This window comes from Leuciscus leuciscus (genome assembly GCF_965113295.1).
Source record: "Leuciscus leuciscus genome assembly, chromosome: 22".
In the NCBI taxonomy this organism is placed as follows: domain Eukaryota; kingdom Metazoa; phylum Chordata; class Actinopteri; order Cypriniformes; family Leuciscidae; genus Leuciscus; species Leuciscus leuciscus.
This window is the reverse complement of record NC_138746.1, coordinates 12,016,019-12,043,926: the sequence shown is the minus strand read 5'-3', so window position 1 is coordinate 12,043,926 and position 27,908 is coordinate 12,016,019. Positions and strand designations below refer to the sequence as shown.

Below are 27,908 nucleotides of genomic sequence, written 5' to 3'. Positions count from 1 at the left end.
TTAACTATGTTGAATTAATTATCAGCTCTGCTAAATTTTGTTGAGGTGGTATAATGCTCTTATGGATTAATGCTCTTGCATGTAATTCCATTCAAAAGAAAAGCATAATCCTATGGTTTATTCTTTCATTCCATTAGTTTCTCATCATGAGCATCTGTAAACTTTTAATTAACTTTTCCAAAGATTACCCCAGTAAAAGCTTTTGAATAGAGCACTTGAAAAAACATGTTTTGAACCTTTCCAGTCGTTTCCAGCGCATTTGATGCATCGCTGCCGCCATCCGTTGAGTAAAAGATGCTGCCTACAAGCTCACGTGTAGGTAGTAATGCAGCGTCATGCCGCAGTCCCATCAAGATGGAAATGGCATGCAGATGGGGTCCTCCCATGGCTATGGTGTCATTAATCTAAAGCAAGTTACAACGACTGGGGATCAATGACTGAGCCATACGGCCATTTCATCAACGTCTAGGCGTTTAGATACTGCAACATTCATAAAGCTCCTGACAGCCTGCCATGTTTCAAGAAAGAGATAAAATCTCTGTATTGATGACACTTCTTCAAGTGCCTTATTCTCAAAAATAAAATGAATGAATAAATGATGGGAAATGAAACAGTTGGAGTGCATGGTGGAATAAGTTGACAGTGGAGAGCTCAAGGTGGGGCTCATCTATAGACTTTAAATTCAGATTTATGACAATAGACAGGGAGTTAAACTCATTTATTTAATTCTTTATAGTGTGAGTGTGAACTGGAAGCTGTCACTGTCTCATAATTAAGGTAATTCAGCAGGGCATTTATCTGTCTGGGGAGTTCAGTGAGATTTATTTTTATATATAGATGTCCTATGAATAGCTTTTAGCAACATTTTTTAAAAGTTCCTAGTTACACTACAAGTTACCAAACAGCAATTAATTAAAGATAATTAATCAGGCAATTAAAATTATATAATTACCAGGTTATGTGATTTAATTAGAACAAGTGTTTATCTGGTACAATTAAATCACTAAACCACATGCTGTAGCTAATTACTACTAAAGAGACTTTAGCATCTTCACTGTATGTAATCATTTTCCTTCAGGATGACACTTTTGACTTTGTTAACTCATCATTTTTATTAGCATGGTTTCAGCTCTGTACTTGTCACATGTTGAGGGTGCCACAAGTCTACTTTCATCCATGCACTGGTGGATCTAGCAAGAACATATTTCTCCCCATAGAGAACTATTGATTTCTTTACTGACTTCCCTTTGCTTCAATATTGATTCAGTGGCTTAGCTTGAGGTCATTTCGATAGCAGTTTTACTGTGGCACCTTTGTCAAGAGCATGTTTTATTTTGATAGAATTTCATACAATGCCAACAAATGCCACATTAAAACCTCAATGGTCCTTAAATTGCTCCATAGAGATAAAACTTTGTAAAGAAAATAAAATCTTTCTCTTAGGATTCCTACTGAAACAAAAACTAAAATTGGGTGTCAGCAGTATTTTTATTGCCTCTGTTATGAGGAATAAGAATATTTAATAAAGAAACTGATACTTCATAACACTTTGCAAATTTATGCTTGAAAGTGTTGACATGATCTGGACAGAAGACTTAATAATAATCTCATGTCTCCTTGGGACCTTTCTGCTCATATTTCTGCTGTTTCTCTCTGCTTCTGCCTGTCTCTTTTCCTCTCTTCTTCAAACCTAAGAATGCAGATGCATTCACTGCTTATGAGATTTCCCTCCACCTGGAGAGATATTACTGTGACATCCAAAACAACAATGCAGAAATGCATACAAATAGTGACAAATGAAAAAAAAAAAAAAACTGTCTGACTGTCACTCAAGCGGGACAGTTGAATGACTGGATCTGGAATGAGCTTTGGCTTAAATCTAAATTTAACTGAAATTCAAATTTAAATCTAACTGCAGTCATTTTCTTGGCAACAATTTAAAAGGACAGTCATGACAAACATTCCTTGAGATTATTCTTTTATAGCAGCCTTAGTGTGGCTTTTTTGGCAAACCTCTAATATATCTGTATATACACATATTTTCAAAATTGATGTTCCATATTTTGACCTAATCGAGAGCTAAACGGTTGATAGATAGGCCACTTTACTCATAAACTGAGTTAAATCTTGACTCTGAGTGCCACACAGTTTATGATTTTATGAACTCTGCCTCATAAAGGCTAGTGGAGATGTTATTGAATGAAAAATGAAACAGTTTTATGAAAATGAGCAGCACGGTTTACTGTGTTATTTATAGTGCTTATGTTGGAGGGCATAGCTAAAATTTTTGCAGATCAAATAAGACAACAAAGCACAACTTTTGGGTTCTGGAAGTAAAAATTTGTTTTGTATTTTAATTCCAAGTTTATTTTTTGCTTCAAAACAAAGTTTGTAGTGTGATTAATCAGAGGAAGGTGGTTTTGTTCATGACTTAAAACTCTTTTATTTTGGATTTCAAAATTCCTTTGGAGAAAATTAATAGGGAAGATACTTCCAGAACCAAGACTACTAAAATATATATTGTAAACAAGACTGTATTGTAAATAGGGGTACGTCTGAAGTCTTTATCTGACCCTGTAAAAGTGATTGGGCATGCGAACACTCTCCATTCCCAGTTTGTGCTTTGGGTACATAAGGGATGACTGATGACAAACACTCTCAGATGGATAGTCATTTCTTCAACAAGAAAACAATGCTTGTGCATTTAATAGGAGATGGGGATGAGAGGGAGAGTGAAAATATATACCTTTCTGCTAGCAAAAATAATTGACCCATGCAGTCTTTTTTTTTTGGCCCTGGCAACAGTGTGACAAGGAAATGAAGGGCATCAAGAGATGTTTGTCTGCTCTTGTTCTCAGTTCAGAGGTATACTGTGGCTGGCAAAGTTGAGTTGAAGTAATAGCTAGTCATTGATTTGACAGAATACATGACGTGTGGCACCGTAGCTTTGTAGTATCTAAGTATCAATCATAACAGTGGTTGTGAATGTGAACATGACAAAATTTGCCTTTTGACTGATTTAAAGACTAAAACAAGACAAACGAAAATACCTTTAAAAAATATGCATAGAGTGTTTACATCCAAAAGCAAAGACTCTGATGTTATACTGTACAACAAGTAAAATTGCTTATTATTAATAAATATTAGGGTGCCATATTGGTTATCAGAGGATTATTAATTTATCACAACGGGCCAGAATTGGATATTCAAATTTGCCAACCAAGGCTTACCACATGCCTGTGGCAACATTTCTGTAACATGATATTATGTTGCTTCTTGCATATTTTGCAACATTTTCAAAGTGAAATGTCTAGTTAGTGGCGCTAAAAGCTTGTTCAGTTTTATCCAAATTATTTATATTTGTTATGAAAATGTTTTATTATGTTGGTTGTTGTACGCATCGTGGCACTAAAAGTTAATGCTCTATCGCGTTTGAAAATAATAATGCCTAAACCTAACTGATAGAGTTAACAAAATCAAACATGCATAAAACACATTTGCTGAAGCAACCACATAATTCTATCTTGCTTCAACAAGTGTCTTACCCAAGCACTCCGCAGAACAAGTGCAGTGGTCATAACATAGAAGGAACTGTGTAAAAATAAGTCTTTATTAACCGATAATCTGCCCCTGTAATCACAATTTGTGTGAGAAGGAATAAATGCTTTAGCTGCCAGTTCAAATCAAATCAAATCAAAATTAATTTTTAAAGCATAAATAAATACAACAGTGTTGACCACTGTGCTGTAAAAAACCTTGCTAAAAAGACAGAATGAAATATAAACAGTTTTGATCGCAATGGTGCAAGAAGGAGGAGAGTATCAAAAGCACTGCTGAGTGATGGATCCTTATACTCTAGGGCAGTGTTACTCCAACCAGGCGGACCGGTTCTATCCAGAACGCTGGACATAATTGTGCCATTTTACCATTTCTACAGATTAAAAATTTGTAGTATGTTTTCTCAGTCCCAAGGCCTTCTATGTGCCGACAGGTAGGTGTCTAAATGTTAAATGAATAACCTTCACGATCTAACCTTTTTATATTCATATCCAGTTAGGAGAAATATTAACTTTTTTTGGTCAATTTTTGGTAATAGTTCTTAGACATCCCTGCTTTGGCTCTCTGGGCCTAGAATCTCATCTTTGACGACTATTTTGAGTGTTTAGGGTTTTCTTTTTTCTTTTACAAAGTACTGCGGCTACCTCAATGGAAATGTATAAATGTTCCAAAAAAAGTATTGTCCAGACCTCCGCTAGGAAGAAAATATAGAGACCGGACCTCTTTGGAACTTTAATTGAATACCCCTGCTTTAGGGACAGTTATAAGCCTGGGTCAAAAGATACGTTTTTAACTTGAATTTAAATTCAGATTCTGAAGAGACTAATCTGAGGGAAACCGGAAGACTATTACACAGTTTTGGCCCAGCAATTGAAAAGGCACGGTCACCCCTCAACTTCAATCTGAATGTCGGGACCATCAATTAATTCATTTCAGTTGGAAACTGCAGTGATTTGTATGTGCAGTATAGGTGTATTTTGGGAATTTTGCAAAAATATAGCTAGGGGCACAAATGTACCAGTATTTTGCATTTTGCAGAGGGTCTCCATGTCAGAAAGACATGACATTTAACTTGCAATTAATTATCTTCATTAATTTTGGTTGTAGGGAATATTAAACATTCAATCCAGAATTGACTAGTGTGACCAAATATCAGTGGCTAACATCGCTAATCTGAATCCATCAGATACAAACTTGTACTAGAACCATTGTCAATCAAATATTTTCATTCCCATAGGTACTAATATAGCTATTATATGATGATATAACAGTGGCAAGGTTCTAGAATGTTATATTCAATATTGACTTAAGGGTCACATTTAAGATCATTCAGATACATACTGTACATTTTCTCACATGAACTTCAACTATGTTTCTCAGAAAGCACTTAACACCCAAGTGCAAGTCTGTAGTCTTCCATATTAGCACCTCTAAACACACAATAATAGATAATAAATGGATAATAAATGTTTATCAGCCAAAGCAGTTTAAACACAGTGATGTACCTCCATGCCCCCTGGAGATTGCACACCTGTCTGCACCTGCCTGCAGCCTTAACTGAGAAGGTGGAACAGCTGAAGAACTGTATGAGAAATCACCAGTGTGCCAGCTCCAAATCCTCTCTGAATAAAAATTGATAGCACGGAGCTATTTCTCAAAGTGACAGCTGAAGAAAACAAAACATGTCCACTCCCATCTGGCACAGTCTCCCACTGAAAGTGGACAAGAACCACATTTTCTTTCCCTGTTAACAAGCAGTGGAATAATTTTTTCTTCTTCACAGGCACAGATGGCTTGTGAGTTTTACTTAACATTAGCACCGTAGGACGCTGTTCAGTGTTTTAGAGTTCCGCATCAGAGAACTTGATATTAGTTGACCTAACTTGATATAAGTTATATTTAACTTTATACAACATTTGTGTGAAGTTTATACACACAAAAATGAAGACACAAATAAAAATTTAGGAACAAATATATCCCTGAAGATAATTCGTTTTTTTCTTGGGAGTCCTTTTAAGATTCTTCTGTAAAGTATAAGGCTATACTAACTTTTGAAAAAGTTTTAATCCAACAGGATCATCCACAATCAAGTCATGTGAAGAAAGACAGAGCAATTAAAAGGTGTGCAGTTAAAAGTAGGCTATACAACCTCTACTACAGCAGCGACACAGATAAATGATCTAAATCAGACTAATTAGCCATTAGTAAAATCGTATACTAAACCCTAATGCTCAAAACAATTAATTGGTTTGAGTAGGGTAAACTTAAAGCTGCAGTCCGTAGCTTTTTTGGGTAAAAAATTATCCAAAATAATTTTTTGAGCAAGTACATAACCAGCCAGTGTTCAACACTATCTGCTTGCCTTAGCTCGATTCAAAATGGTAAGCTTGTAATAATGTTTTTAATTCCAGTGGTACTGGTGGATTTCCGCGGGAAATTCGAGCATGTCTTTGCGTCATTACGTCACATCTGTACACATAAAGAAGGTGTCTCGGCTAGTAGGTGTAACGGTCACCAGCTGGAGTGCCCTTGAGAGCCACCAGAGGGCACTCCACACCAGACTATCATGTTTCACTCACAAACTACATCTCCCATCATTCTCTGCCTGGACTCATCAACACTCATTATCACATTCACCTGTGTCTCATTATCTTGTTAGTTTCAGCCTATTTATTCCATGTTCTCTCATTTTCTCTCTGCAAAGTTTTGTTTGTGTCACATTGCATCTCTGAGCATTTTCCCTGGTTTCCTGTCTCTTGGTTTTTGGATTTCTTGCCTGTTCCGTGGATTACTCTCTTGCCTCTGACCGCTGCCTGTTTTGTTTTGTTTGTTTGTTTGTTTGTTTGGACTGCCTACCTGTGTTTTGACCCATTGCCTGTACTTTGGATTACGCCTTTGGATTGCCCATAATAAAAGCTGCATTTGGATCTCACCTTCGAGTCTCGGAGCAGTTCATGACAGTAGGCTATATTGCGTGTGAGGGTGTTGGAGGTGGAGATTTATAGCCTTTTCTCGCAGCACTTGATATAATTAAACTTATCAATTCGATGGCGGATCCAGAAAGGTTCAAACGACAATCACCAGGAGATTCACCCGCTGTAAAATGCGAAAGACTTCGGACTTCGTAGAAAAAAAGACTGCAACCGGGTCCATGCGAAAACAAGGATAAATATCGGAAGGGCATTAAATGTAGTCACGCAATGCTGATGTTGTTAACATTAACAATTTGAGAAACAAAGTATAATTTGCACGGTTTGATGTGATATGATAAGCGATCGTTAGATTTAATTGGCGCGATTTACTGCAATACTTTTTTCCCCTTAGTTGGGCAGAACAAAAGTGGATGTTACTTACTTGTTCAGATGATATTTTTCCGGTGAAAATTCTTATGTTGGTCATACTTCCAAAAAGTAGAATCTGTGATTCCGAATGACAGTATCCACACCGGCGCGATGACTGACAGCCACATTCTCCTCAAAACATTGGATTCATCCACGCTGTGCCTTGCCGAGGCACAACACATGTAAAGTTGATAATTCCGCGAATAACTGCAATTGCAGATTTCGAACAGAGATGGCGAAATGAGAGGAAAAACTGCGGACTGCAGCTTTAAATTAAACCAATAAATTCAATTAAATGAACTTTCATGAGTTTTAGAACTTTCTTTTTCTTTTGAGTTCACAAAACTGATACATTTTAAGTGTCTGAATTGTTTCATTGTTTTGAGTTTTATGAACTTTTAATTTAGACAAGCTTAAATTTAACTGAAACTTAGCTGGGATTTCTATTTTTATAGCTTTGCCATGGCACTCGAAAGGGAGAGTAAGTGTTTTCTTTTTTTTCTTTTTTTTTTTTTTTTGTTTACCATCATGGTGACGAGGGGAGAATGATCTTAGTTTGAGAACAGATATATGTTAAAGCTATAGCCAAGTTTCCACTATTAAAATTAAGTTGAGATTACATGATTATTTTAAGATAAATGTATGAATTAGTTCACTCAAATATTTTAAGTACAAAATAAAAATCTGCCAGTTCTGCTTATTTAAACTTTGAATTTTGAATAAAAAATTATGTAACGGATTCACCTTAAATTTACCTTACCTTAAAATTTTGTGATATGTGAATGTAAAGTGGGATAACAAAATTTTCATGTGTTTGCAAAGATGTCTTGCAATTTTTTTTTTTTTTTACATAATTTAAACTACAGGTATAGCATTTTACATAAACAACTTTAGATACGTATAAATGTAAATTTAAATGTTTTTAGATATGTATAAATGAATACTTTTAGAGTTCATGGAATTAGTGAAATAGAATATAGAATAGAATTCATGGAATTAATTTGATTTTAAAGGTTGATTTTATTATATGTAATCAATGAGATGAATTAAATACACATTTTGTAACACATTTACTTAATTTCTCTTTAACAGTTTCATTTTGTTTTTGTGATTTCTCATGCCATATTCAATTAGTTTTGAAGGATTCCATCAATTTACTCAGCATAAACTTTAAAATGTTAAAATGAATAAAAATGTTTTCACGATTTCATTTATTTATTTTGTTTGACATAGGAGAGCTCTGGCTATAAAAATAAAATGACAAATGCACTATAATCCATATCATTTTCTGTTCTAATATCTTTGATAGTAAAATGTATCAATACAAATATATTCATACTAAATTAAAAAACAACAACAATATAATAGATTCATAAAGATTGTTGTTTTCAAAGCTGTGTATATGTAAATATTTTTTATATGTAGAGTTTTAGATGCTTTTAATACATCCTAGGTAGCACTTTATTTCACAGTCCAGGGGTGCGTTTCCCGTACAACGATGTAACTCGCTGCTTCACTACCATAGTATGATGCATCGTTGAAGAAATCATCTTGCTAGTCATGACTGTTTCCTGAAACCATACTGTCGCATAGTGGTCGTTCAACCATGTTGGTTTATGACGTCACGCACGTGGTGGAGTAATAACTTCTTTTAAAGGGGTGGTTGATTATGATTTCACTTTTTTAACTTTAAGTAGTGTGTAATGTTGCTGTTTGAGCATAAACAACATCTGGAAAGTCACAAAGCTCAAAGTTCAAAGCAAAGGCGGATATTTTCTTTGAAAGAAATCTTGTTTCTTACAAAGGACTACACAACTTTCCTTCCGGGTTAGTGAAATCACCAACCCTAAAATTTACATTAATCCCGCCCCCGGGAATGCGATTTATAGATTTTCATAACAGAATATGCTAATCAATGACTAGAAGATGTCTACACATAAGCTACATAAATTCATCAACTTACCAGTCAGAATCTTTGTCTGACTCTGGTTTGAACATAAAAGGCTAAAAGTTTTTGAAATTTTCAGGACACAAGCTGTTATAGCTCCGCCCCCTGTGCTGGGAGCAGCAGCTCATTTGCATTTAAAGTGACAGACACAAAAACTGTGCGTTTTTGCTCACCCTCAAAAAGTGACAATTTTAACGTATAGAAAAATATCTGTGGGGTATTTTGAGCTAAAACTTCACACACACACACTCTGGGGACATCAGAGACTTATTTTACATCTTGTGAAAAGGACATTATACCACCCCTTTAATGAAACGGTTTGAGATCGAATTAACGCTAGATGTTTTGATATAAATTACAGACATGCCATCTGAGGAGGACTATTTCTACATGCGCAGTCTTCAAAAATGGTGCTTTTAAATCTCTTGACAAACTAAAAGGCGTAGCCTAAATGACATTTGTATATATTCTAAATTAAAGACACAGGTTGTACTGAATGTCAGCTTGCTTATTTTGCTCAAAATAAGGATTTTTTGAGTCCACATGTCATGCAAACTAGAAACTATGCTTCTATCCACAGGTCGAGAGCCGTCGTTCCAACCACACAACTTTGCGATGCTGTGTGCGAATGTTCGTTGGAACGATGGTTTCGGGAAACACTGACTCGTTGAACTATGCTGATAACTACGGAACTTGCGAACATAGTTGCGAACGATGCTTTTGGGAAACGCACCCCTGTTTCGCATTAACATAATATGTACTTATTGTATAATGACACTAACTAGGTACTAACCCTGAACCTACCCCTAAAGCTTAACTTAACCAATGTAGATACATTACACTACCTTTGTGGGTAAGTACACTGTAAGTACATTAAAGTGCACGTACTGTAAAATAAAGTGCACCCATCCATATGCATGTTTCAGTATCTATCAACACATACAAAAATGTGTGAACCTTACATACTGATGAGATTAGGGTGGGAGTACATACTGTGAAATCTGTATAAATCAGCACTTAGGTACATTAACCTCATTATCATGTTTTGATCAGTTTTAGCATACCTGTGCTTCAACAAATCTCTTGTTTTCTGGTCTGACTGGCATTGGGTTTTGCTTTTAAGGGTCTACACACAATCAAAATAACCCTGACATCAAGTCTGAATAGTCAAAAAAGCCTTTGAGTGAGGCTGTGTTGCTATAGTAACCCGTGTGGTTTTCATGGAGAGGAGTAAGGGGGTGGTTGGAAAACTAAACTCTGTGACTGGCATCCAAGCCATGCTGAATTCATTGGCTCACCATTTGTTATCTGTTCAAACAAACAATGCAATTCAACTGTGCCCTGCATATGAATATTAATTCAACATTTTCTGAATATGTCATCCCATTCAGTTAAGTCTTATGTCATGTTGTATTTTAGTGTATTTTATCTGATATTTATCCTCATTCTGAAAGACTGTGTAGATCTTCACTTCCACTGTGTCACTCAACTGTATCTTCTTTCAGAAAAGCAGACCAGTTGATTTTCTTACACAGTAGACATGCATTTTCCACTCTGTCACACATTTTTGTTTCTGAATCTCTCCGATAATTTCGATGTGTTTTCCAGACTTGCTTCAAATTTGTGACAGTTCGCTCAGGGATTTGAGAACACAGGAAAAAAGTACAAAGTAATAAAAAAAAAGATTACCTCCCCGAAGATATGGTTACACAGGGAGAAGAGCTCTGACAGGTAGAATGTGTGGAGTTTGATTGCATTGTTGACTGAGGACCAGCGCACTGAACTCTCTATGGAGTCTTGCTAAGGACCTATAAAAAATGAAAAAGATATGTGCTGAACATATAAATTGACCGTAAATGGGTATTGTCTGCAAAGACGGTCTGTGAAGACGAATGTGTTTTTAAAGTTTTTAAAAAGGCTTTTTAATAGCTTATTGTTTTACTGTCGCTCAACTGTTACACACAGACAAATACTGAGATTGATAAATGGTTTGTCAGTAAATTGCTCTGTATGAGCTCTATTTAGAATTCATAAATTAACACAAACACTGATTTAATTGAATATATACTGTATAAATCAATGGTTGTGTAAAATCCTAATATTACATTTCTGAACTATGCATCAGGAATATATACTATTCAAAGAATTTGGGGTCAGTATAATGGTTATCTCATGTTTTTGAAAGAAATCTCGGTAACACTTTATTTTACAGCGTCCTTGTTACATATCGTCACCTTCCTAAAATAATTGCCTAAGTCATTTTTGCAGGTTTCTCAGAAAACACAAAAAACTGAACCTAACTTTAAGAGTTTGAGTAGATTTTCATTCTTCTTGATGCAGCTGCCATCTTGAAAAGCTTGTAAAATTGCCTGAGTCTTTTGACTTAGGCAAAATAAAACGGCCTAAGTCAGACTCTTGACATAGGCCATTATATTACAGGGGTAGAATTGCATGATCTGTTCAATGTGGGCGATTTTACCAGAGGTGGCCAGCATCATGAGGAGATGACTTATGCAAAAAAATCATTTTTGTCAAAAAATGACTTAGGCAATTATTTTAAGGTGACGATATGTTACATGTACTTACCATAGTAATAACAGTAAATTATGCATAATTACATTCAACTAACCCTCAACCAAATCCTAATCCTACCCTAACCCTATAGTAAGTACATGTAGTTGCTTAATATTACTCAGTACTTAAATACGTAATTACACTGTAACAATGACACCTTAAAATAAAGTGTAACCGAAATCTCTTATGCTCATGCACAAAGACTGCGTTTATTTGATCAAAATTACAGTAAAAACGGTTGCACTTTATTTTACAGTACATGTACTTACAGTGTACTTACCTAAGAAAGTACTGGGTAATATAAGGTAGCTAAATGGGTTAAGGTTAGATTTAGGGGCAGGTTCAGGGTTAGTACCTAGTTATTACTGAGTTACTCTCATTACTATAATAATAAGTACATAGTATGTACAGTACATAGGGAACATGATTGCAAAATAAAGTGCTACTGATTTAACATTTTAAAATATAGTAAAATATAATTTTTTATTAAAATTTTTACTAATATTTCACAGTATTCTTGTTTTTAAGGAATACTTAAAAACATGAATATACCTTGAAATATTTGTACAATTTTAAATAATTTATATTTTAATATATTTTAAAATGTTATTTATTCCTGTGTCATACAATCTTTCAGAAATCATTATAATATGCTGATTTGGTGCTCAAGAAACATTTGTTATTATCATTATCAATGTTGAAAAAAGCTCTTCTGCCTTTTTGTGAAAACCGTGATTCAAATTATTAATTTTTTTGATGAATAGAAAGTTCAAAGATACAGCATTAATTGAAATAGAATACAATATTATTGAACATTATTGTGTTTGTATAAAAAACTGCTATTTTTCTTCTCAAATTTCTACTTTTTTACATTTGTATTGTGGCTTAGAAACAGCATGTGGTTAAGACCTAGTAGAGGACAGATTTGTGACACCATCTCTGAGAAAAGGTTGTATCTTCATTTTCATTTTCAAAGTGTTTTCAAAAAGTGAACTGTTTGACTTGAAGACTGAAATAAGACGGCACTCTTTTCAAACATCCATGAAATGCAGTCCTAGTGTGTTATATACTGTATATAAGTCCCACCTTTGCACCTTTTTGGCATAATTCACTCGGCAGCTGATGGAAACGACTGTGGTCAGCTGACCAGAGTGTCTGTGTATCATCCACAGATGTCTCCACACCTATGTGGTGACCTGAGATCACAGCAGAGCTCATGGTCTGTCACACCCCATTATGTCAACAACTTACCACTCCATATGGTTTAATAGGGTTTCTCTGGATCTCTCACCCTTCAGCTCCAACACAAACAGAAGGAAGGGCAGGAAACAAGTAAAGGGGTCCTGGTTCACCATGAGGGACTGAACACACGCAGGTACATTAAAGGACATCTAAAAGTATCAAATTCAAGCGTGTTTATGCATGTATTGCCACATTTGGAATAAGCACAGCTTATTTAAGTTCCAGCAGTTGTGGCTTCTGTCGCCTCTGTGAAAAAATCAATCTCGAAGTCTTTATCTTTATTATATAAGACTTTATTATCATTACATTTTACATTTACATTTATGCATTTGGCAGACGCTTTTATCCAAAGCGACTTACATTGCATTTCAAGGTACACATTACATCGAGAATCGAAACTATGACCTTGCATGGCATTGCAAGCGCCAACGCGCGACTGTTTGAGCTACAGGAAAGCTAAAAGCCGAGTTGGTCTGCAGAACAACCCCAGAATGTTGTCTCTGACAGCCTTAAATACAGTTTTCCATTTACTCCAATCAAGGTGGTCATTGTATTTCATATATGCCACTTTTGTGTATCTTAAACTATATTAAGTAAAACAATAGATCTCAGTTCATCACATGCTTTCTCATATGATGGTAGCTCAATAGTCTTCATATGATGGTAGCACAAAGAGTCTTAAGTTCATCATATATGAGCATACGATCATTGCAAGGCAGATTATGGCTGAACACAAGATCACGTCTTTTTTTATGGCTACTCATCGTATGAGAGCGAGAAGCTGAAAAATTGCTATTTTCACATAGAGCACACTTGATATTCAGCTCAATAAAAAATGTTCCACACTATTTATTTTAATTTATTTCCAATGTGGTAAAGGTAACATGTTTTCAATAATTTATAATGCTGTTTGCAGGAACGGAATACTTTATAGTTATTTCTTAGAACACTTCTTAAAAGGGGCTCATGATGTAAGCATTGCATCTAATACTTACTGAGGTCACTACTCAATGATCCCCTCTAAACCTCTTTATTGTGGTGTTTGTACCTGATTTGACTCACGTTGAAAGCTTCCACAAGTTACCCAGGGTTCCTTGCAAGGCCCCCAGCGACTAAAGCAGCAATAGAAAATAAAATACTCTGCCTGAGGCAGTGAATGTGCTTTGCAGTTTGAGGTGAAGGGAACAGTGGGCATGGATTTCATTCACTTTAACATGAATTCTGGTACCGGTATGACTTCAGTAAAAGCTTTGTGCTTTTGTGCTTAATCTTTAAATATGGAAAGCTCGGAGCACCCTAAGGACGTCTATACTTCAGGAAGACTAATGAGATGTGAGTGCTATATCCTTCTTCCTCTCAGCTAACTCATCTCCATACAAACTATGTTCATTTCAGTAGGTGTTACTCCTGACAAAATCAACAAGTGAATGTCATCCTTTCATCAATGTACTGATGACCACCAATACCACTTAACTCTGCAGGAAAACGCAACCATCCCTCACGGAAAATAGATTCCATACCACCATTTCTTCATCTGCGCCATCTGCATGAGGCCAACCCAGAGAATGTATAGGTAATGAAGCTGGGCTGTGGTGGGTGGGTCTTACTTGTCTGTCACTATGGTGACAGCTCACATCACATCACATCACACAGTGTGAAAAAGAAAGTACTAGTACTGTACTAAACTCAGATCCAGTTCCATGGGGATTGAGGTGAGGAGGATGCTCTTAAATAAAAGATATCCTCAGGAATCACGTTCTTAAGCAACGACAGGAAAACCTTTCAGCTACCACAGAAAAAGAGACGATGATTAATATGATATACTATATGAAAATAACAGTTGTAATGATTACTATTTTTTATAATTATTGCAAATGATTATTATGAATAATTTATTCAACTGATTTGAGGAGGGTGCATACTTAGTATGGTTATTCCATAAGCATTTGTGTAAATTTTTTTGTGTGCCAAATTTACATAAAATAAAACTAGATTAAATCTGTATTCATATAATACATTGTGTGAAAAAGAACTTAGGCAGATTAAAAGTTTTTATATATTATTATTATTATTTATTTTTTATTAAAATTATAATAATAAGAAAATAAAACATGGAAAATGTTTTTTTGGTAACACAACTCCTAATTACTGCTTATTGATAGTAAGTAAGGTAGTTGTTGTAGTGGTTATGTTTATGTATGGGGTAGGGTTAAGGAATGTAGAATATGGTCATGCAGAGTAAGGCATTAATATGTGTGCTTTATAAATACTAATAAACAGCCAATATGCTAGTAATACAGTATGTATGCTAATAAGCAACTAGTTAAAGGGATAGTTCACCCAGAAATGAAAATTCTGTCATCATTTACTCACCCTCGAATTGTTCCAAACATTCTGTTGAACACAAAAAGAAGATATTTTGAAGAATGCTGGTAACCAACTTCTCCAACACAAACTTCTTTTGTGTTCAACAGAAGAAAGAAATTCATACAGGTTTGGAACCACTTGAGGGTGAATAAATGATGACAGAAATTTCATTTTTGGGTAAACTATCCCTTTAATAGTGAACAGTGTTCCCTAATCTAAAGTATTACTGATTTTTTAATTAAATATACATTTTATTAATATTTATTGTGCCTTGTCTACCAATCATTCAGTGTGCAAATCAGTTGATCAGTAAAGCACTCACCTCTGAAACACTTTAAACTGTGAAAACATTTCATTTTAGAGTAGCCATCTTAATGCCCACTACAGCTACTCTGGTGTTCAGAGATCAAAAGCTATCAAAAGCAAACCTGCTATCACCATACGCTGTGCAGTGGAAGCTGAAGGGCTTTAGGGGAAGCCGCTATAACAAGACATTTTTGATGATATAATTCTCGAGGATGTCTATATACTGTTTTTATTTGTTCATTTCTTTAGAACAATGATAAAGTAGTATTTACTACAATGCTGAGCAAGAGACTAGTAAAGTCAATGAATGTCTAATGTCTAGATTCTGGCCTCTGTACTCCAGTATAAGCATAATTTTAATAAAAAATTTAATTAAATTACAAAAGGCCACATTAAGTATTTTATTACTAAGATATTTTGAAGATTGTTGGTAACCAAACAGTTTATGGGCCCCATTGCCTTCCATTTTTAGTCAATGGGGCCCATCAACTGTTTGGTTACCAACATTCTTCAAAATATATTCGTTTGTGTTCAGAAGAAGAGATAAATTCATACAGCTTTGGAACTACTTGAGGGTGAGTAAATTATGTCAGAATTTAAATTTTTGGTTGAACTATCCCTGTAATATATCACTGATAAAATGTGCAGCATATGGATATGCAGATCTGGTTTATCTGTCTTTTACTCAAAAAACAACAACAACAACAACAACAACAACAAAAAACCACCGTAAGCATTCCCTGGTGTCATATAAATTTCACCGAAAGGCAACATCAATTTGATTTCAGTGATATTGTACCTTCGCCATCAAGCAGTAGTTTCTATAGTGGTGACCACACTGTGGAAATAATCACCACTATAATGGTTCAGAGACAGTTAGAAAATTACCATCATTTGTCAGCATCAACAGCTGTTATCGATCTGGAAGCTGAACACACACACACACACACACACACGCACACACGCACGCACGCACGCACGCACGTACGCACACACACAGTGTGCCTTATGTTTAAAAAAAAGGCAACTATACAGAACAGCTATTCATTTTCTCCACATCCCATAGGTCTACCAATAATGCAGTTTGGATACTTTAGAGACATGTTTTTGATATTAAACTGTCACTGTTAAGTGAAACTGATACCACCCCTGATATAATTTTAAAGCAATGAGACAAGGAGCAATCCATTATTAAGGAATATTCCTCAAGGAAAAGGACGGCACTGCATCATTGTAGTTTTTTTATGTATCCTAGTTGTGCTTTTTAGGGAATGATTTCAGCAATATTAAATTTCTTAGCTAATCTTGCATACAGTCAAACATCTGTATCAAGTCTGAAACACTCATTTATTTAACGCTCCAATTAAACACGGTGTTTGACCACATTCCTCATTATTCTGTGCTAAACAAGCAGCAGCGTGGAGCTGAGCTGATCTGAATAAATCATAGAACTGTACTGGTAAAGATGCCTTTCATCTTTTCTTAATCCCTGTTTTCAAGTCCCTTGGGCAAGTGGGGATGTAATGAAAAATTCTATGGGCTGGAAGCAGACATCACAAATGAGGAAACACGTGTTTGAGAAAATATACACACTAACTTTACTAAAAATAAAACTTCAGCAAATTTCACTTTAATTTTAGAAAGACATAATATAACGGCTAAATATACATTTTTAGGTGAAATGTCCCTTGTGGAAAATGTCAGCATTGGGGTGAAGGGATAAGGCGAGGACTCAACTTTACATGAAGCACATACAACAACTATCTGGCACAGGACTGCAAACACAAGGATAATAAATAGGGAGCAAACAAGGCAGATAACGAGGGAGGACATGTGGGGCAAATTAACCAATAATCAGGTAACAAGATGGGCAGAGTAAAGACAAGAGACAGAATTAAAAGCTGAACACATGGCACAAGGAAACACATGACAAGCCATGTGCTCACACCAAACATGACAAAAACATAAGCACATGGCCAGTGAAAACAATCACAAGCCATGTGCTCACACAAAACATAAGCGGCATGTTCACACAAAACTTGACAAGAAAGCACTCAGCCAGTGAAAAACACAAGCTGCGTGCTACACGGCACAAGACAAAACATAGCATGAAAGCACGCGGCCGATGTAAACATGAACTGCGTGCTACACAGAACACAACACACGCGGACAGAAGAGCATGCGGCCCGAGCGAACTTGAAACAGAATTAATGGTAAATATGATCAAAGATGGCTGTAAAAATAAATCTGCATTGTTTATCCTTTTGATGTTTCATTCAAATAATTCGCAAAAATCTAACCTTTCATTGAGGTAAAAGACTTGCAAGTGGGGGGTAAAAACAAATTATGAAATAAATGCTTTATTCCAAAACAAGTTTTCATCCTTTTATTAAATACTTTTTGCAACCTCCTTTTGCCAAGATAACAGCTCTGAGTTTTCTCCTATAATGCCTGAAGAGAGATCATTCCTCCGTACAGAATCTCTCCAGATCCTTCAGATTCCCAGATCCATGTTGGTGCCTTTCCTCTTCAGTTCACCCCACTCATTTTCTATAGGGTTTAGGTCCAGGGACTGGGATGGTCATGGCAGAAGCTTCATTTTGTGCTCAGTGACACATTTTTGTGTTGATTTTGATGGTTGTTTTGGATCGTTGTCCTGATGGAAGATCTAACCACGATTTCTAGCAGAGGTTGATATTTGATATCCATGAATCCATGATGCCATGTATCTGAACAAAATGTCCAGGACCTCCAGCAAAAATACAGGCCCACAACCTTAAACTGATGCCAGTTAAGCTCCATCCACACACAAAATAGAATCAGCATTTTTTAAGCCATTACATCAACACCTCTCATAATGGGAGTGGGGGAACGGATTCTGACAGCTGGTTTGTTTGCCATCGGATTCTGTTCCCCCCATATTTCTGACACACTGAGGTCCTAATATTTATTAAATAGAAGCAAAATAGTAGCCTCATTAGCCAAGTGGTCATTGCACAGACATTTATTACATTTATGATTGAGCTTTGGGCGACCCGAGTTCAAGTCCCGGCTCGTCCAACTTTCTTGATCCTATACTGTCTTATCATAATAAAAGGCAAAAAAAAATATTTAAACTGATGCCAGTTAAGCTCCATCCACACACAAAATAGAATCATCATTTTTTAAGCCATTACATCAACACCTCTCATTATGGGAGTGGGGGAACGGATTCCAACAGCTGGTTTGTTTGCCATCGGATTCTGTTCCCCCCATATTTCTGACACACTGAGGTCCTAAAATTTATCAAATTGATACTGGTTAAGCTCCATCCACACACAGAATAGAATAAGCATATTTTAAGCCAATACATCAACATCTCTCATCATCGGGGTGGGGGAACGGATTTCAACAGCTGAACAATTTGCCATCGGATTCTGTTCCCTCTATGTTTCTTACACAATGAGGTTCTAATATGTATTAAATAGAAACTAAGAACTAGTCTCATTAGCCTAGTGGACAGTGCACAGACATTTAATATTTCTGAGCTTTGGGCTACCAGAGTTCAGGTCCTGACTTGTCCAACTTTCTTCATCCTACTGTCTTATAATAATAAAAGGCAAAAAAAATTCTTTAAACTGATGCCAGTTAAGCTCCATCCACACACAAAATAGAATCAGCATTTTTTAAGCCATTACATCAACAGCTCTCCTTATGGGAGTGGGGGAACGGATTCTGACAGCTGGTTTGTTTGCCGTCGGATTCTGTTCCCCCCCATATTTCTAACATACTGAGGTCCTAATATTTATCAAATTGATGCTGGTTAAGCTCCATCCACACAGAATAGAATAAGCATATTTAAGCCAATACATCAACATCTCTCATCATTGGGGTGGGGGAACGGATTTCGACAGCTGAACAATTTGCCGTTGGATTCTGTTCCCCCTATGTTTCTTACACAATGAGGTTCTAATATTGATCAAATTGATGCTGGTTAAGCTCCATCCACACACAGAACATAATAAGTATATTTTAAAGATCCAGCGACATATTTAACCTTGGGCATGGGGCACTTTTTAAGTTTTATCTGACCGTAGAATCCGTGTCTGACAACTGAATATGATGGAGTTTGTTTCTGGATGAGCAAAGAAGATTTTTCTTGAAAAATTTGCCCACTCAAGTCGGTTACGATGACGAACTGCAGTCAGGTCGAGACCCCGATGAGGACGACGAGCATGCAGATGATCTTCCCTGAGACGGTTTCTGACAGTTTGTACAGAAATTCTTTGGTTATGCAAAACCGATTGTTGCAGCAGCTCCAAAGGCCTTTCAGAGAATTTGGCAGTACATCCAACAGGCCTCACAACCACAGACCACGTGTAACCACACCAGCCCGGGACCTCCACATCCAGCATCTTCACCTCCAAGATCGTCTGAGACCAGCCACCTGGACAGCTGCTGCTACAATCGGTTTGCATAACCAAAGAATTTCTGCACAAACTGTCAGAAACCGCCTCAGGGAAGCTCATCTGTATGCTCGTCGTCCTCATCGGGGTCTCGACCTGACTTGAGGTTTCGTCATCGTAACCGACTTGAGTGGGCAAATGCTCACATTCGATGGCGTCTGGCACTTTGGAGAGGTGTTCTCTTCACGGATGAATCCCGATTTTCACTGTACAGGGCAGATGGCAGACAGTGTGTATGGCATCGTGTGGGTGAGCGGTTTGCTGATGTCAACGTTGTGGTTCGAGTGGCCCATGGTGTCGATGGGGTTATGGTATGGGCAGGCGTATGTTATGGATAACGAACACAAGTGCATTTTATTGATGGCATTTTGAATGCACAGAGATACCGTGACGAGATCCTGAGGCCCATTGTTGTGCCATTCATCCACGACCATCACCTCATGTTGCAGCATGATAATGCACGGCCCCATGTTGCAAGGATCTGTACACAATTCCTGGAAGCTGAAAAAATCCCAGTTCTTGCATGGGCAGCATACTCACCGGATATGTCACCCATTGAGCATGTTTAGGATGCTCTGGATCGGCGTATACGACAGCATGTTCCAGGTCCTGCCAATATCCACCAACTTCGCACAGCCATTGAAGAGGAGTGGACCAACAGTCCGGGGGGACCCCCCCAATACAGTAAAACTGCACATTTTCGAGTGGCCTTTTATTGTGGCCAGCCTAAGGCACACCTGTGCAATAATCATGCTGTCTAATCAGCATCTTGATATGCCACACCTGTGAGGTGGATGGATAATCTCGGCAAAGGAAAAGTGCTCACTAACACAGATTTAGACAGGTTTGTGAACAATATTTGAGAGATATAGGCCTTTTGTGTACATAGAAAAAGTCTTAGATCTTTGAGTTCAGCTCATGAAAAATGGGGGCAAAAACAAAAGTGTTGTGTTTATAATTTTTACACCGCTGATGCTACTGACTAACACACTCTATATTGTTCATTGTTAGTTTATTGTTAACTTGTTATAATAAATGTTTGTTTTTGACAATCTTCCGTGTCCTCTTCGCATTTGTCATGACCTTTGAGCCGGGTTATGACAATGGAAATTAGACACTGAGAACATAAAAAAAAAAATGCTCTATTCAAAATCAAACTTCAGAAACCAGTCACATATACCAAAATAGAAAGCTAAGCACACTCAGAAACACAAATGACATGCAAAAACAAGTGATGTTGGGGATCTGTATATTTCCAGTGTAGCAGACAAGCAAAATACAGTATTCCTTAAAAAAAAAAAAAAAAAAAATCCACTAAAGTAATCCTTCTGGACAACTGTCTATCAGCACCTTCAAAGAAGCAATTGCACGCGGAATCCCAATTGACCATAAATTTTGAAACTGCTGCAGTGGATTTATGACTATTTAACCATGCTGATATTTACATTTGACACTTTATGAATCTGCAGGCTCATTTGCATCACAGATGCTGTGGTGATTCAATGTTATTCATAAAGGAGAATGCAGACTTGATTTACACCCATAGACCGCCGACAGGCATTGAGACACGAGACGAATAATGGAAGTGATGGAAGATAAGACTAGAAACTATGGTTATGTCTCTGGTGATTTCTGTAAATGCAGTTCTCACAAGTCTAATGTTTGGACACATCTACTTAATATTTAGCCTACCTTATTTTATTTTATTATAATTTTTAATTTTTTTTTACCATACTATATTCCACATTTTAGAGTTATTTTAAATGTATTCTCGTGATTCTGAGAGCTTGCGAGTAAAGTTAGTGAAACTGCGCTTCTACAATTACTAATGAGTTGTGAAGCAACCTTTCTCTCATGTTTTGCTGGTATGAAATATTCAGATGTACAATGTATTAAATATACAAGTGTATTGAGAGTTTAAACTCTTTTATTTGCTACCCAACTGTCAGATTTTCTTGAAATAACAATTCTCCTTTGCTCTCAAATGTTTTTATTATATTTTATTGGATCAAATTGATTATAATGCTCTATGAATGAGCGGTGAATCAAATAATTATATTGTGAATATAGTCAAGGCTAAAGGGTGTTATTATCACCAAGTAGTTATTGAGCTGTTGTGAGGATGCAGATCGGTTGCTTTTTACATTTTATATTCATTTGAACACTGTTATATGATAATAAATAACTTTTGAGTTCAGCTTGGAGGGAAAACTATATTGGAGGAATGGATCGGAATATATAACATTATAAAAAATAAGTTGTATATACAGTATATATTGAAATGGTATTCGAGTAAAAATTGAATGATATGTAATATAGTGCAAATATTTTGCGAAATACTCCTCTCTAAAGATAATTTTTCTAGCTAAATATTCTATGGTCATTGAATGGCTTTCCTGAGGTAAATGTAACATTACATTTACATGTATTCATTTAGCAGACACTTTTTATCCAAAGCGACTTACAAATGAGAACAATAGAAGCAGTTAAACTAACAATAGGACAACAATATTTAAGTGTTTTTATTTATTTTATAAATAGATATAGAATAGAAGAGAAAGGTGATGGATCAAGTATTGCCGAAAAAGATGCGTCTTCAGCCGTTTCTTGAAAATGGCTACGGACTCAGCAGCCCCAGTTGAGTGGGGCAGATAATTCCACCAGCAGGGAACAGTCAAGGTAAAGGTCAGAGAAAAAGAGATTTTGTGCCTCTTTGAGATGGCACCACAAGACGACGTTCACTTGCAGAGCGCAAGTTTCTGGACGGCACATAGGTCTGAAGTAAAGAGTTTAGGTAAAAGGGGAGCAAAGCCAGTGGTTGTTCTGTAGGCAAAAGTCAGTGACTTGAATTTGATGAGAGCGGCAACTGGCAACCAGTGCAATTTTGTGAGGAGAGGAGTGACGTGATCTCTTCGGCTCGATAAAGACTACTCTAGCTGCAGCATTTTGGATCAGTTGCAGAGGTTTGACAGTGCAAGCTGGAAGACCAGCCAGGATAGCATTACAATAGTTCCGTCTGGATAGAACAAGTGCTTGGACAAGGAGTTGTGTAGCAAGCTCTGATAGGAAGGGCCTGATCCTCCTAATGTTGCATAAGGCAAATCTGCAGGACTGGGCAGTTCTAGCAATGTGGTCTGTGAAGTTCAATTGATCATCAATCACAACTCCAAGGTTCCTGGCTGACCTTGATGATGGTTGATGAACCCAGCTGAATGGAGAAGTTGTGAAGAAGTGTTGGTTTGGCCGGGACCACAAGCACCTCCGTCTTTGCAAGGCTCCGTCTTTTAGTTGAAGGTGGGCTGGAATGAGAGGTAGAGTTGTGTGTCATCAGCGTAGCAGTGATAGGAAAAGTCATGTTTCTGAATGACAGATCCTAGTGATGTCATGTAGATGGAGAAGAGAAGTGGTCCAAGCACTGAGCCCTGAGGCACCCCAGTAGCTAGATGTTGGGTCTTAGACACCCCTCCACGACACACTGAAGGACCTACCTGAGAGGTATGACTTGAACCATTGGAGTGCGCTTCCCGAGATGCCCTTCGTCTTAAGGATTGACAGAAGGATTTGGTGGTAACTGTGTCAAACGCAGCAGATAGATCCAGCAGGATGAGTACTGAGGATTTGGAAGCTGCTCTTGCCAGTCTCAGAGCTTCAATTACCCAGAGCAGGGCATGCAGTCTCAGTTGAGTGGCCGCTTTTGAAACGTGACTGGTTACATGACATTATTTACAAGCTGTTTTGATGTCTTTCCGCGGATGAAACACTGATTGAGGGATAACATGAGACGATACATTTCAGTAAGATGCACTGTATCTTTCAACATAGCCTCTCTGATGTTTATTTCGTTCTATAACTAGTTAAGAGGAGATGGTTGGTTCACGTGCACATAAAAGCGGTTTGTTTCCTGCTCTGTCTTGTCAGTCGGCACATTGTCAGTGTCCTCTTTGCTTGTTTTTTTCACTGCGTGAGAAAATGGATATGTGGCGTGAGAACAGTGTATATTGCGTGAGTTTCACGCTGAATGCTTGAGAGTTGGCAGCCAAAAATAATCCAAGGCTTCCTCTACCAAAAATCTATATCTCTTAAATAACTAAATGTAAGGGGAAGCCAAGCAATTTTGTTTGAAAATAGTAATTATTTTTGCAGTTATTTTGTTTGATGCCACTAGTCCACAGAAATTACATAGTTCACCTGTAAATAGAAATGTAAATGCTAGAAAATCTTTGAAGAACTTAAAACTGGAAAATCTTTATGCTCAGTCTTTTTTAAGCTTTCAGAGATATTAAAAACAGGCCTGCTTGGAATTTTTTACTTTATCTGAAATAACAATGCATTATTCATGTACTAGTTCAGAGAATTGCAGTATGGTGCCTTTAATGCATCCATTTATTCTGCAGCATGAGCACGTTGTGTCAAGCTTCTGAAATGTAAAAAACAAAACATGTAAAATCAATGTGACATCATGATGACTTCATTTGCTGCGCAATTATTAAGTAACAAGTTATTGTTTAAAAAAAAAAAAAAAAAAAAAAAAAATATATATATATATATATATATATATATAAGATCTTGTAACGTAACACGTAAGAGTTCAAATGCTTCAGATCATGCAGTCTTAGACACTGCCAGGGTAATTTATACATGTAGCTGCAGTGACAAACAGTATTATACACAAAATGTCATGCACTGAAGCCACATCAATCTTACATTTTTCAGTTACCGTATATTGTCAATATGTAGTGATAAACAGTTCTTCGTAAAACCTCTTCTTTTTATCATTCTTTATATTGCTCTGAGGAGAAACTTGGCCTGTCTGTTATAAACATAATTAAGAAGCCAAAGTTACACAATAAACATGCAATAAAACTTATAATTGACAAATTCAATTAAATGTTTGTATGAGTTGTTCCAGGGTGAATTTTTGAAACCCAGTTATCAACAAAAATAAGAATGTTCAATTAAAAATGAACAATCAGAAAGTCACAACGTATTAAGACATTTTTCAATTTTTGTGCAAAATGTCTGCAGAAGTACAATAGATTACACATAAACAGTAATTAAGCACAAATAAAGCACATTATTGCACTTCATTTATTTGCAGGGAAGTTCAGTATAATGTATTCTATAAGCAGTATTGGGGGTAACACATTACAAGTAACGTGAGTTACGTATTCAGATTACTTTTTTCAAGTGACGAGTAAAGTAACGCATTGCTTTTAAATTTTTCAAATAAGTAACACTAGTTACTTTGTCTTCCCATTTTTTGACTGAGACCTCTCTTGTCCCCATGTTGAGAGACATCGGGAGTAAGTGCAGAGGTGTTGTGTGCGCTGTGTAAACATGATGCTTATTGTAGTTCTAGACTAAATATGAGCATGCATTTACTCATCTCACTTGCACAAAACAGATTCAGTATTTCAGTATAAAATGAATAAAACATATGCAAACTCAGAATATTATGCAAAACTGCAATAATTAAATGTTAAATACATATACTTTACGTATTTAATCTTATTTCATTAACCAATGTCTTTGCTGTTGACTTTCAATGGTCCTATTCCACCATACTAAGCATAAATTACTTTAGAAAAAAAAAAAAAAGATATATTTTGTTTTTACTTTTTGTGTAAAAGTTTTACATTTGCCAAAACTTAAAAAGAAAAAGAAAAAAAAAAACAAGCTAGTAAGCCTAGCCCTGGTGAGTAAAAGTTACACAAAAGTAACGTAAAACATTCATCATTAATTCATTTTTTATAGAAAGTAACATAATATTGAAACGCATAACTTTTATAATAAGTCATTGGAGCTAGTGTATCACTTGATCTTTTTAACATGTTGAGGAAATATACCAGTTACATTTAAGGCATTTCGTTTATTTCGTTTATCCATTTAGTTTATCCGAAGCGACTTACAAAAGTACTTTTGTATCACATTTGAGACCACCGAGATCAACAGACGACAAGCATGTGTTTTGACTAGAACCTGCTAGAGAAGTGCTTCCTGTGCAAAATACAACCTAGTGAGAATCAATTACTGCTGAAAGGGGGAGTATTTTTGATTATAGGCCGTTGTCCAGTGTGACACCAATATTTTTGGCTTTCCTTGTGGGTGAGATGTTGAGTTCTTGGCAAGGGTGGTTCTTGGCCAGGATGAACAACAACTTGGTTTTTGATCAATTGGGCTTCAGATGATGTGTTTATCCGGGCAGAGATGCTTGCCAGACATGCAGTGATTCATAAGGGTATCTGGTTGTCAGAGGGTGGAATAGAGAAAACTAATTTAATATCATCTGCAAAAGAATGATGAGAGAAGCTATGAGAGCGAACCATGACTGATGACTTTACTAAGTGGTTTGGTTTAAAAGGGGGTTTGAGTTCTGATCCCTTTGGAAGTACAATGGTGGAACTATAGTTGGTATAGAAATAAAGCGGATTCTTTTTGTGATAGCTTGAAGCTTCTGTTTACCCAGTTCAATAAGGGTGGAAAGAAGGATTCATAGTAGGACCACATAACATATCTAATTATTATTTTTTAATTCACAAATGAACTAATCACAATTAGGCCTATCACCTGGGTTGCGATACCTATTTTAATGCATTAGGCTACTCAGTAAAGTTTAGAAGATGCAGGAGGACAGGGTGGTTATAGTATTTAATATGCAGAGTAGCTATAGTTAACTCAGGACACACCCCTAAATTAGCATGAAAACAAAATTATAGCTAATGATAAAATAAGAAACTAGTTGACAACAACAGTGTTATTAGTGTTTGTGCCTAAGCTTTAAGTAATTCTGATCTCCACAAATAACAACTTAACACAAAATTGAGATTTTCCTCCAATACAAACTTTGTTGGAGATAAACAACTCACCTTGTTTTTTATGCATAATATAAATTATGAATATTGAACTCTGTGAGAGCAGCTTCAAAGGCAACCTGTTGCAGTCTTCACAGTGGAAATGTATGTAAATATTTGGAAGAAATTTTGTGTGTGTGTTTCAGTAATGTGCATTACTATTGTATAATACTCAGTGTTGTGTGATATTACTAAGTAATCTAATTACTGTAATTGAAGTACTTTTACCTTGAAAAGGTAAAGTAAGGGATTACTCTTAATTTTTATGTAATTTAATTACAGTTACTTATTATTGTAATGGCAAAGATATAGACTTCAAATCTATATAAAATAACATCGAAATGTAATATCTAATGTTAAAATGTATGTTTTTTTATGTAACCTTCTCCCTTTAAACACTTTGGTCAGTTCAAGAATAATTTATGCAATTGTGTTATTAAAAGTGCAGTTTCGTATCTGCCCTTCTATTGTTCGACTGGCTGACGTTGATAGGGACTTAGCATGACATTAGAAGCAATCCAATACTTTTTAGAGAGTAAATAGTAGCTAGTACTTTTTAGAGTAACTTACACAATACTGATAATACTTCACAAATTAAATATATATACACTCATAAAATATGCTTAAAGGCCCTAACATATAGATATTATATATATATATATTTTTATATACAACATTTTTATTAATTTTTTTTGCTTAAAAAAATAAAGAATCTAATTTGCCTTGACTTGACTAAAGAAAGATGGCAGTTCCAGTCTGTTTGGCTGGCTGCTATGCCAGGAAATAAATTCTGAAACACCTTACAACAAGGTTATACTCATGTCAACCCTTTATGGTTTCTTCAGCTGCTACACTAAGGATTTTCTTTGATGGTAGTCACTGCTTGACCTTCATGGCAGTCACATGTTTCAGATTGTATTCACTCTTTGCATCGATTGTGACTGACTCTCACAACTCCCTCAGACAGCAGCATGGACCCTCTCAATACACCAAAGGTCTGGTACCCTCTAATATTGAGAGGGTCCATGCTGCTGTCTGAGGGAGTTGTGAGAGTCAGTCACAATCGATGCAAAGAGTGATTACAATCTGAAACATGTACCTGTATTTTCTTTTCAACAGCCTTGAACAGTCCATGAAGTGTTTGATAATACCGTATTATCCAACACTTTATGGACTGTTCAAGGCTGTTGAAAAGGAATCCTGCTCCTTCCACACTGCACAGCCAGTGGAAGACATCTTACTGGACTGATCATCTGGCTGAACTGTGACAAACCTT

The 27,908-nt window shown here is 36.3% G+C and overlaps 1 long non-coding RNA gene across 1 annotated transcript in view; it reads left to right on the top strand.

Moving 5' to 3' along the window:
* Positions 1-27,908, top strand: part of LOC309486747 — a 251,941-nt gene that overhangs the window by 198,993 nt on the left and 25,040 nt on the right. The window lies entirely within an intron of this gene.